This window comes from Mauremys reevesii, unplaced genomic scaffold, assembly GCF_016161935.1.
Source record: "Mauremys reevesii isolate NIE-2019 unplaced genomic scaffold, ASM1616193v1 Contig104, whole genome shotgun sequence".
Classification (NCBI taxonomy): domain Eukaryota; kingdom Metazoa; phylum Chordata; order Testudines; family Geoemydidae; genus Mauremys; species Mauremys reevesii.
The window spans coordinates 228,222-238,347 of NW_024100721.1; the positions used below are offsets into that span (position 1 = coordinate 228,222).

General features: G+C 58.8%; 1 non-coding gene across 1 annotated transcript; it reads left to right on the forward strand.

Annotated features, from left to right (window-relative positions):
* Positions 1–9,686: 9,686 nt before the first annotated feature.
* LOC120392598 lies at positions 9,687–9,881 on the forward strand. The gene has a single exon (XR_005591738.1). It is a non-coding gene; the product is annotated as a U2 spliceosomal RNA (small nuclear RNA).
* The last annotated feature ends 245 nt before the right edge of the window (positions 9,882–10,126 follow it).

The window sequence follows — 10,126 nt, forward strand, 5'->3', positions numbered from 1 at the left end:
ACAGTCCTCCCATTTCCGTCCTGGCCCTGCTTGGGTTGACCATCCATAGGTGTCTACTGGCACTTCCATGCTGCGAGGAGGGGACAAGCCCCCCCCATAGCCTCCCCTCGGGACACGGGCTCTCCCCAATCCTGACCCCCTTCCTGCACGCTCCTGGGAATGGGGGAAGGTGGGGGGAAGCCGTGTGCTGAGCAGCACCGTGGGTGTCTCTCTCTGGGGCGAAGGAAGAGGATATTTTTTGTACCAGAAGGAAAGAGCAGGGGGCGGGGGCGTTTGTGGAGCCGGGGCGCACACCAGAGAGAGGAACTGAACACAGCCCAGCGTGAGCCCAGTGCCAATTGGAACCGAGACGCCCATACCTGGAGGACCATCTCCAGAACCTGCCTTGATGGTGCCGTCCATCACCGCTCCCACATGGAGCTTCCCGCCTAGACCTCCCTGGACGAGGTGAGGTGGTGCACTGGCAAAGGGGGCTGTTTGAGCAGGGTTCTGTGTGTGTGTGTGTGTGTGTGTGTATATATCTAATTTTGGGAAGTGAAGTCACAAACTGCTGGGGCTGGTTCAGGGGTGAGCTGCAGCAGGTTCGCACAGGTTCGCGGGAACCCGTTGTTAAATTTTAGCAGCCATTTTAGAACCGCTTGTTAAGGGCTGCTAAATTTAACAAAAGTTCCCGCCCACTCCTCTCCTGCTCAGCCCCCTTCTCCTCCCCCTCCCCTGATTCCCGCGAATCAGATGTTCGCGGGAAGCCTGAACAAGCAGCATGGAGGCAGCCAGCAGGTAAGCTGGGGTGCGGAGGGGGAGGGGAGGTGCGGCTGGCTCAGCAGCTCCCGGTCCCAGACCGCGGCTCCCTCCAGCCCAGCGCCGGCCGGGGAGTTGGGCCCCGCGGCTGCCGCCGGCGGCCGGGCGGTGCCGGCCCGGGAGTCGGGCCGAGCGGCGGGCCCGGTGCCGGCCCGGCCCGGGAGTCAGGCCGAGCGGCTCGGCGAGTCGGGCGGCCGGAGTCGGGCCCTGCGGCGCCGGTCGTGGTCGTGGCAGAGTGGACCCGGTCCCCAGGCAGTGTGGTAAGGGGGCAGGGAGGGGGTGGGTTGTGGGGGGGGTGGATAGGGGTCAGGGCGGTCAGAGGGCAGGGAACAGGGGGATTGAATGGGGGCAAGGGTCCCGGGGAGCAGTCAGGAAAGAGCAGGGTTGGATGAGGTGGTGGGGGCACTCAGGGACAGAGAGAAGGGGTAGTTGTATGGGGTAGGGGTTCTGGGGGGCCATTGGGAATGAGAGGAGGGGTTGGGTGGGGCGGCAAGGGGCAGTCAGGGGACAGGGAAGGGGGGGATGGGTCAGGGGTCTCGTAGTGTATGTGTTAAGGAACATGAGGGGTTGGATGGGGCACGACCCCCCCACGGAGGGGGGGGGGAAGGAGGGAACCCGTTGTTAAAATTTTGGAGGGAGGAGGGAACCCGTTGTTAAAAATTTGGCAGCTCATCACTGGGCTGGTTTCCTATTGGTGTGACCGATTTTTGCAAAGCTTCCCCCCCGCCCCGCCCCGCCCCACATCTTCTTTTGGCACTAGGGCTTTCTGCGCTGCCGTTGACAAGGCAGAATCAAGGCCCCCGTTGGGCCAGGCGCTGCCCAGACACAGCAAGATACATGCCATGCCCCAGAGAGTTTACAGGCTCCATACCCAAAAAGTGGGAGGAGAAACAGACCCAGTGTCACACGGCAGCACTGAGAGCAAAACCCAGGAGTCCTGGCTCCTCCTGCTCTAACCACTAGACCCCACTCTGCTCCCAGAGTTGGGGCCAGAACCCCGGAGTCCTGGCTCCCCAAAAGGGGGGGAGTGGGGTCTAGTGGTTAGAGGAATGGAAGATGGGTGTCAGGACTCCTAGGTTCCAGTCCCAGCACTGGGGTTAGAGTGGAGTCTCGTAGCTTAGCACAGGTGGGGCTGGGAGCCAGGACTCCTGGGTTCTTCCCATCCCCCCCAAACCATCTTGCACAGCAGGAGGGGGCTGGGCAGGAAGTGGTGATGAGGTGAAAACTACCAAGAAATGCAAATCCTAAAAGGAGACTGTGCCAGGAACCGAGTGGTGCACAAACCATGGCCTCATCTCCACCTCTAACCCCGCTCCCCTTGGCTGGCACTGGATTGTGCCCCCTGTGCCCCCCCCCAATCCACCCCCTGAGAGCCCTGGGGGGCAGGGAATAGCCATGGTGCCGGGCCCCCCATCCAATTGAAGTATTCAGTGTTGCAGTGACCCAAGGTGTGTGCACAGAATGGGGATGGAGTGTGTGTGTGTGTGTGTGTGTGTGTGTATGGATGGATTGATTTCTGCATGTGTTTGTATATGTGTGGTTTTCTGTAAGGGTTTTGTGGGGGGGGTGTTATTACAGCTGTGGGGGTTGTGTTTGTGGCTGTGCAAGTGTGTGTGTTCATGTGGCTGGATTTGTGCATGTGTTTGCATCTGTTAGCAGTTGTGTTGATGTTGGCTGGATTTGTGCGGGTGTTTGTGTATATTAGCAAGTGTGTGTGTGTGTGTGTGGCTGGATTCATGCATGTGTTTGTGCATGTTTGCAAGTGTGTGTGTGTGCTCTGCTGCCCTCTTTCTGCGCAACAACCGTTTCTCTATATGTCACAGCCCCCATACCGTCGACCCCGGTGGTGATTTCCCCATCTTACAAGGGCTGGCTGGCCTGACCCTTCTCCCCTCTGCGGAGTGTGGCGGGGGCTGCAGTTCACCCCCAGTGGGGCAGTAGTGCCAAGGTGCAGGCACTGGGCTCCGATGCACCTGGAGAGCAGCTCAGGTGAGGCGGGCAGGGCATGTGGTGTCCGTTCTGCGTTGCCTGGTGTTGGGCCATTGCACAATCCCCAGCCACACTGCACAGCGCGCCCCGAGAGGGGACAGGGGGCCAAGCAGACGATCCAGCACGAGGGGGTGAGGATGTGTGCTTGGGGGGAGGAAAAGCCTTGGGCTGCACTGGGGGAGTGCAGAGCAGGGGTGACACCCCTAAAACCTGCAGCAAAGGGATGGACAGGTGGGGTGGGTGGATAGAAGAGGCAGCGGGACTAAAATCTAAAAGGGTAGTGTGGGGTCTGGTGGTCAGAGCGGGGGGCTTGCTGGTCAGAATTCCTGTGTTCTATCTCCAGCCCTGGGAGGGGAGTGGGGTCCAGTGGTTAGAGTGTGTGTGCGGGGGGGGGGGGGAGCCAGGACTCCTGGGTTCTCTCCCTGGCTCTGACTCTCTCTTGTGCAATCCCTCGGCAGTTACCCAACTCACCAGCGTGTGGGAGCGAGGGGCTGGGTCCTGGTTGTGACACAGCCCAGAGTCCCGTGCTGCCCCTTTGTTACCCACCCCGGGGCAGGGTGGGGGATGGCCTGGGAGACCCACTAAGAAAGGCGCTTCTGGTGGGTCTGTGTGTGGGTCATGCTGCCCCCGGCTGGATAGACCCCTCTAGGTCAGAACCAGTCTCAGCCCAGGTCAGACCCTGGGAGCCCAGCCCAGCCCAGCCCAGCCCAGCCCCCTCTGTTGCCACGGCGATGTCTATTGGTCTCCTGGAAAGGTCCATTCTCATGGGTAGCTGTCCAGTGACAGTGAGTTCCACAGGCCTCGGCGCAGGCTGCGTGGGGCAGGAGGTCCTTGTGTTGGGAGCAGTGAGAGTGAACTGCGTGCAGTTGTGTCTCTGAGCATGATTGTGAATATTCTGGTGTGTGTGGCTGGAGGTGTGATTGTTTCTCTCTTTGGGGGTTGGGCTAGCATGCCCCTCTGGGTGTGTTGTGGGTGAGTGTTCTTGGGATGTGTGAGTGCCTTTGTGCATCAATATGTGTGTGTGTCACTTCCTGCAGGATACAAAATTCAGCAAAGCCAACACACACACACACACACACACAGAACGGGGCTCAGCCCCACCAGCAGGGGGCAGCAGGGACACACACGTCTCTCCTGGGCCAGCTTGGACAATTTCCCATCACGACCCAGCACAGTGCTGGTGCCCCCACATGGGGGTGGGCAGTGACTGGGCAGGGGGGGCAGATGTGCTGGATTCAGAAGGAAGCACTTTGGGAAACTCAGTCAAGGCCCTTAGCAGAGCTGGGACACAGACCCAGTGACCCCTGCACCACCCTGGGAGGGGAGTAGGGTCTAGTGGTCAGAGCAGGAGGGGGCTGGGCACCAGGACCCCTGGGTTCTATCGCTGGCACTGGGAGTGGAGGGGGTCTAGAGCAGGGGGACTGGGAGCCAGGACTCCTGGGTTCCATAGGGGAGACTGTTTTTTTTCCTGGGCTCCCCTCCCTAGAGATCCCAGCCCAGCCCCCTAGTGGAGAGTGAGTGGGAGCCGGGGAAGTTGCTCTCCCACTTCTGAAACATGATTCAAAACCCTCCCCCATGGGCTGTGACATCATGGAACACCCCCCCACACCCCGCAGACAGTAGAAGCTCCGCCCACCAGAGAAGGGAGGAATCTAGTTACACCCACAAAACGCCCAATCATGGTTGTACAGAAACCGCACACAGCCCCCTGCTAGGACAGGAGCTGCTGCTCCCACTGCTTTATTTACCACCATGAGCTGTTCCCCGCCAGGCACCACACCCCATTCACACGCCTTTGGTCAATACGTAGCTCAGTGGCAATCACTGCCCCGAAGTGACTCCGGCGCAGGCACCCACAGCACGAACTCCCCGCACCGGATTCTGTCCACACGCAGAGAATTCTCTCCGCCGGGCTCCTTCGGTTCATCTCGCTGCTCCCCGTCCTGCCGCCAGACACTGCTCATCTGCATAGCCCCGCCCATGGACACGTGACACCTGTCGTTTTGGTCTCCAGTGAATGAGTTGCCTGCGGGGAGTGAACACGTCAGCGCACGTCACAGCCGCCGGGCGGGGATTGTCTGTGAGCCCCGCGCTGGGGGCGGGGCTTCAGGGAGAGACCCAGCCCCATAGACAGCCTGGGGCAGGGAGCTATTGGGAAAAGGGATGAGGGGATGGGGGGAGAAGGGGGAAGGGAGAGATCCAGCCCCATAGACCTGCAGGGGCAGGGAGATATTGGGGTCAGGAGGGGAGAAGGGGGATTGGCAGAGACCCAGCCTGGGGTGCAGGGATATGGGTTGGGGTGGAGGGAGACATGTCGGTGGGGGTGGGGTGTGTGAAATGTTGGTCCAGGAATGTGAGTCACTCCCAGGACATCGTGTGCAGGGGAGCACTGGGGCAGGGAGAGAGACCCAGCCCCACAGAGCCCCAGTGGCAGCGGGATATGGGGGGGGCTGTAGGAGAGGGGATGGCAGAGGAGACACCCATCTCCATAGACCCCCAGAGGCAGGAAATGAGGGGAGAGAGGGGAGGGAGGAGGGATCCAGCCCTATAGACCTGTAGGGGCAGGAAATTGGGGAGGGGAGGAGGGGAGGAGGAGGGGAGGGGGGAGAGGGAGGAGAGGAGAGCAGCCCCCCTAGGAGAGAGGAGAGGACTCACCTCTCTCCCCCAGCCCTATAGACCTTTCGGGGCTGGGAGATAGGGGGGGCTGGAGGGGAGACGGGGGGTTGGCAGAGACCCAGCCCGGGGTGCAGGGGAAATGGGGTGGTTTGGAAGGAACTGGGGAGGAGAAGAGACACATGGCAGGACACATGTTGGGACAGGGAAACTGACTCACTCCGAATACATGCAGAGCAGGGCAGGGCGGAGGCAGATCATGTTGGTCCCAGGGTAATTTCAGGGGGTTCTGATTCCCCACTCAGCCGGGGGGCTCCCCTCTAGGCTGAGGAGACCTGGGGTGGGCGGGTGCCAGGGCTGTGTGTGTGTGTCTGGCTGGGGGAGCTGCCTGGGCAGAGGGACTGGAACTGGGGGGGGGGGCTGCAGCATCTCCTGGCTTGACGTGGTTTCCATCACACCCAGGGGTTACAGTTGGTTGGGTGGCTCAGCCTCCCCCACTATACACATTGTTCTGGCACCACTGGCCTAGGGTCACCGTCTAGTGCTCAGTGCCTGCCTGGCTCTCCTAGAGCAGGGCGAGCGCCCAGCTCTCCTGGGGCAGGGCTGGCGAGAGCTCTGGACAGATACTAACAGCGCAGGGGAGCCTGGATGAATATTAGTGGGACAGAGAAGCCTGGAGCAGTTTTATCAGAGAGCAGAAATGAATCCTGAACACAGCACTGGAGCTGCAGTGCTTGGGGTGTGGGCCTGGGTCTCCTGCACAGTGTCCCTGCATCCCCTCGTGGCATAACAAGTTCCCTGCAGAGAAGCAGAGGTGCGGGATCGAGGGCTGCGGCGGGGGCTGCAGCACCCCCATGTCTCACTGTGAAAAGCGCCAGGTGCTGTGGGAACAAAGCCAGCATTATTGTGCGATTCCAGAGAACCCCGGGGCTGTGCTGCCCCTGTGCAGTGTGAGCGGGAATTGCACGTTTTCACAATGCTTGTGAACACCAGGGCCCGTGCAACCATTTGGGCAAACTAGGCGGCCACCTAGTGGCTGGTGGTGCCTAATAGCCCCCTCAGGCGAGGAGGTGGAGCAGAGATGAGCTGAGGGGTGCGTGGGGAGGGCTGTCCCCAGTAACGGGGGATTGGGGGCGCACAGGGGAACCGCTCCCCGCCCCAGCTCACCTCCACTCTGCCTCCTCCGCCGAGCACACAGCCCAGCTCTAAGTTTCCTCCAGACGGCATCGCAAGCCTGGGCGGGGAGGAGAATTAGAGCGATGCCGGGGTGCTCAGTGGAGGGGGTGGAGCCGAGGTGAGCTGGGGCGGGCTCCCCAGGCAGGCTTAGCTTCCGCAGGCAGGGGCGGCAGGTTATATCTGTGTGCGGTGCCCAGGCTCCAGGAATTTTCAGGGCTGGGGGCCCTGCTCCAGCAATATTTGGAGCTGGGTCTCTCCCCCGGCCCTGAGCCTCCCCAATGCCCCAAACCCTCATCCCCAGCCAGAGCCCTCATCCCCCTGCACCCTGATCCTCAGCCCAGCCCTGAGCCCCCGCACAGCATGAACCGCTCAGCCCCCCGCACCCTAATCCTCAGCCCCAGCCAGAGCCCTCCTCCCCCTGCACCCTAATCCTCTGCCCCAGCCCTGAGCCCCCCGCGCAGCATGAACCCCTCATCCCCCTGCACCCTAATCCTCTGCCCCAGCCCTGAGCCCCCCCCCGCAGCATGTATCCCTCCTCCCCCCGCACCCTAATCCTCAGCCCAGCCCTGAGCACCCCTGCGCAGCATGAACCCCTCATCCCCTTGCACCCTAATCCTCTGCCCCAGCCCAGAGCCCCGCACAGCATGAACCCCTCATCCCCGCACTCCTAATCCTCAGCCCCAGCCAGAGCCCTCACCCTTGCACCCTAATCCTCAGCCCCAGCCAGAGCCCTCATCCCCTGCACCCTAATCCTCTGCCCCATCCCTGAGCCCCCGCAGGATGAACCCCTCATCCCCCTGCCCCCTAATCCTCTGCCCCAGCCCTGAGTCCCCTCCTGCATCATGAATCCCTCATCCTCAGCCCCACAGCCCTCACCCCTGTATTCCCTCCTATCCCCAAACTCCCTCCCCACAAGGTGCACCCCTCCCCCATCCCACATACCCCGTCCCAACCCCAAACTCCGTCCCAAAGCCTGCACCCTTCACCCCCTCCTGCACACCCACCCCCTGCCCCAGCCCAGAGCCTGCACCCAGCACCCAAACTCCATCCCAAAGCCTGCACCCCTCCTGCACCCTAATCCCCAGCCCAGGATCTGCACCCCAGACCTCCCCCTCCCGAGCCCCCTCCCAGAGCATTAGGCAGGTGGGAACAGAGTTGGAGGGGGCAGAGTTGGGGGGCGGGTTCTGGGCACCACCAAAATGTCTACAAACTTGCCACCCATGTCCGCAGGAGGTCTCCCCAGGCAGGGTTAGCTGCCGTGGCAGGGGGTGGGGTGGGGAGGAAGTCTCCCCAGGCAGGGTTAGCTGCCATGGGGAGATGGGAGGAGTAGTTGCTGCAGGGGGGCTCCCCGGGTGGGGGGCTGAGTTAGCTGCGGGGGGTGGGGGAACGGACAGACGCGGTTAGCTGGGTGGGAGGGTGCAAGGTGGAAGTTTCACCTAGGACCCAAAACTTCCTTGCACCTGCCCTGGGGCTTTCCGCACCCCTGACAGGCTGATTAGACACCTGCAGCCAATCAAGGCAGAGCTATTCAGGGCACCTGGGTTCAAAAAGGAGCTCACTTCAGTTTGTGGTGTGCGTGTGAGGAGCTGGGAGCAAGAGGCCCCAGGAGCTGAGAGGGAGAGGGAGAGGGAGAGGGAGAGGCTGAGGCTGAGGCTGAGGCTGAGGCTGAGGCTGCGCTGGGCTGCTGGAGGACTGAGGAGTACAAGCGTTATCAGACACCAGGAGGAAGGTCCTGTGGTGAGGATAAAGAAGGTGTTTGGAGGAGGCCATGGGGAAGTAGCCCAGGGAGCTGTAGCTGTCATGCAGCTGTTACAGGAGGCACTATAGACAGCTGCAATCCACAGGGCCCTGGGCTGGAACCCGGAGTAGAGGGCAGGCCTGGGTTCCCCCCAAACCTCCCAACTCCTGATCAGACACAGGAGGAGTTGACCCAGACTGTGGGTTCCACCAGAGGGGAAGATCACTGAGGTGAGCAAATCTGCAAATAAGCGCAGGACCCACCAAGGTAGAGGAGGAACTTTGTCGCAGCCTGTAATTGCAGCATTTTTAAACGATCTGCATGCTGCTTACAGGCTCCTAACACTTGCCACAGCAGCTCCTTTTAACTTCCATTCAACCACCTGTACTTATGCCGATAGGTTGACTTTAGGTCTTTAACTTTGCTTGGTAGCTGAGAAGATGGTAAATTGGACAGAAACCTCTTCATTTCCTTGTTATTTCCTGACTTCTTTATTCATCGCTTTTTCCTTATTTCCCTGCAGACTGACTAGATCTGGGTGCTAGCAGAGGGACCTGACGGGCTCCTTATTTTCTGATTTCTTTCGGAAGCATTGAACTTGCCAGGGCACAGTCAGAACCTGGATGCTAATGTAAATGTAACACTTCAGGCTCAGCTTTAGTTCTGTTTCTCAGCTCTTTTGCAAAATCGATCTTTAGTCTGTCATGTAGCATCCCTGCATTAGGAGATGGCTAATTAATAAGACCATAAACCTTGGCAATCAAATGGAACCTGAAGTCCACAGAAGAGCCTGAAAGGCCCTTGGGGAGTGGAGTGCAAGTTGAGGAAGACTTCCCTGCACAGCTTCTCTCTCAATTCTCGTTTTCCTGTATTGAGAGCAAAAGTCAGGAATCAGCTCAGGGTAGGGTTATACCATGTGTGTGCAGTGGTTAGACAAGGAACTGGACTGGTATGGAGCAAAACTATCGTATGTCTGCCTGATAACTGTACGTTTGAGAAGGAGCAGGAAAGAGCATTGGGGCTGCGGTATAGCACTTGCATAGGCTTTCTTTGGCCTGTTTTGCTGTAAGAGTTAACAGTGAGAGATTGTTGTTCACAGGTCAGTGGGTGGGTTTATGCAAATTAGGCATGTACAGGGAAACCAGCAAGAGGAAGGAGGGTGAAAGACTTCTCTGTCTTTGAACAGAATTGTGTGTTAAGGGCTCTTGCTTTGAATTCTTCCAGTGGAGTCATTTCGGGGAAGAGATCATCACTTCGAGTTACCTAGTTATCAAGTGTCGTGAATGGTGTTTGGTGCGTGTCTGGGAGCTCCTCGTGCTGAAGTAGAAAGCAGTGGGGGAAGAGCAGCTGCCTAGCATCCGAAACTCTCAGCATTGCTTCTCTGCTCCTTGGAGCTAAGGTCAAAAGCGCAGTGTCAGTTCTCATCAGTTTAATATCTGATAAGTCCTTTATTTGAGAACTGTATATTAAATTGATTTTGGAAACAAGGAGATGGAATAGAAGTTTGCTCTGTCCACCCCATGCATTGACCTGGTATTGCAGTGTCTCCAGGACCAGTGCTTCTCCTTCTGGGGAGAATTGTCTGGTTAGAAAAGCAGAAATAGTTTTACTCTAAAGATGCTGATTTGAGAAGATTTCTTTAAAGTAGTTGAAAAATCAGGCCTCTTTAGCATTTTGGTTTCTTCGTAACAACATATTGTTAAAATGTCTTAGTAGCGTTTTCTGAGTCTACAGTTGTGAGTTTCTTTGTTTTGCTGGAGGATTGTTTTGAAAGCTGGGATTCTTCTGTTTGCTGTGAGTCTTTTCAACAAC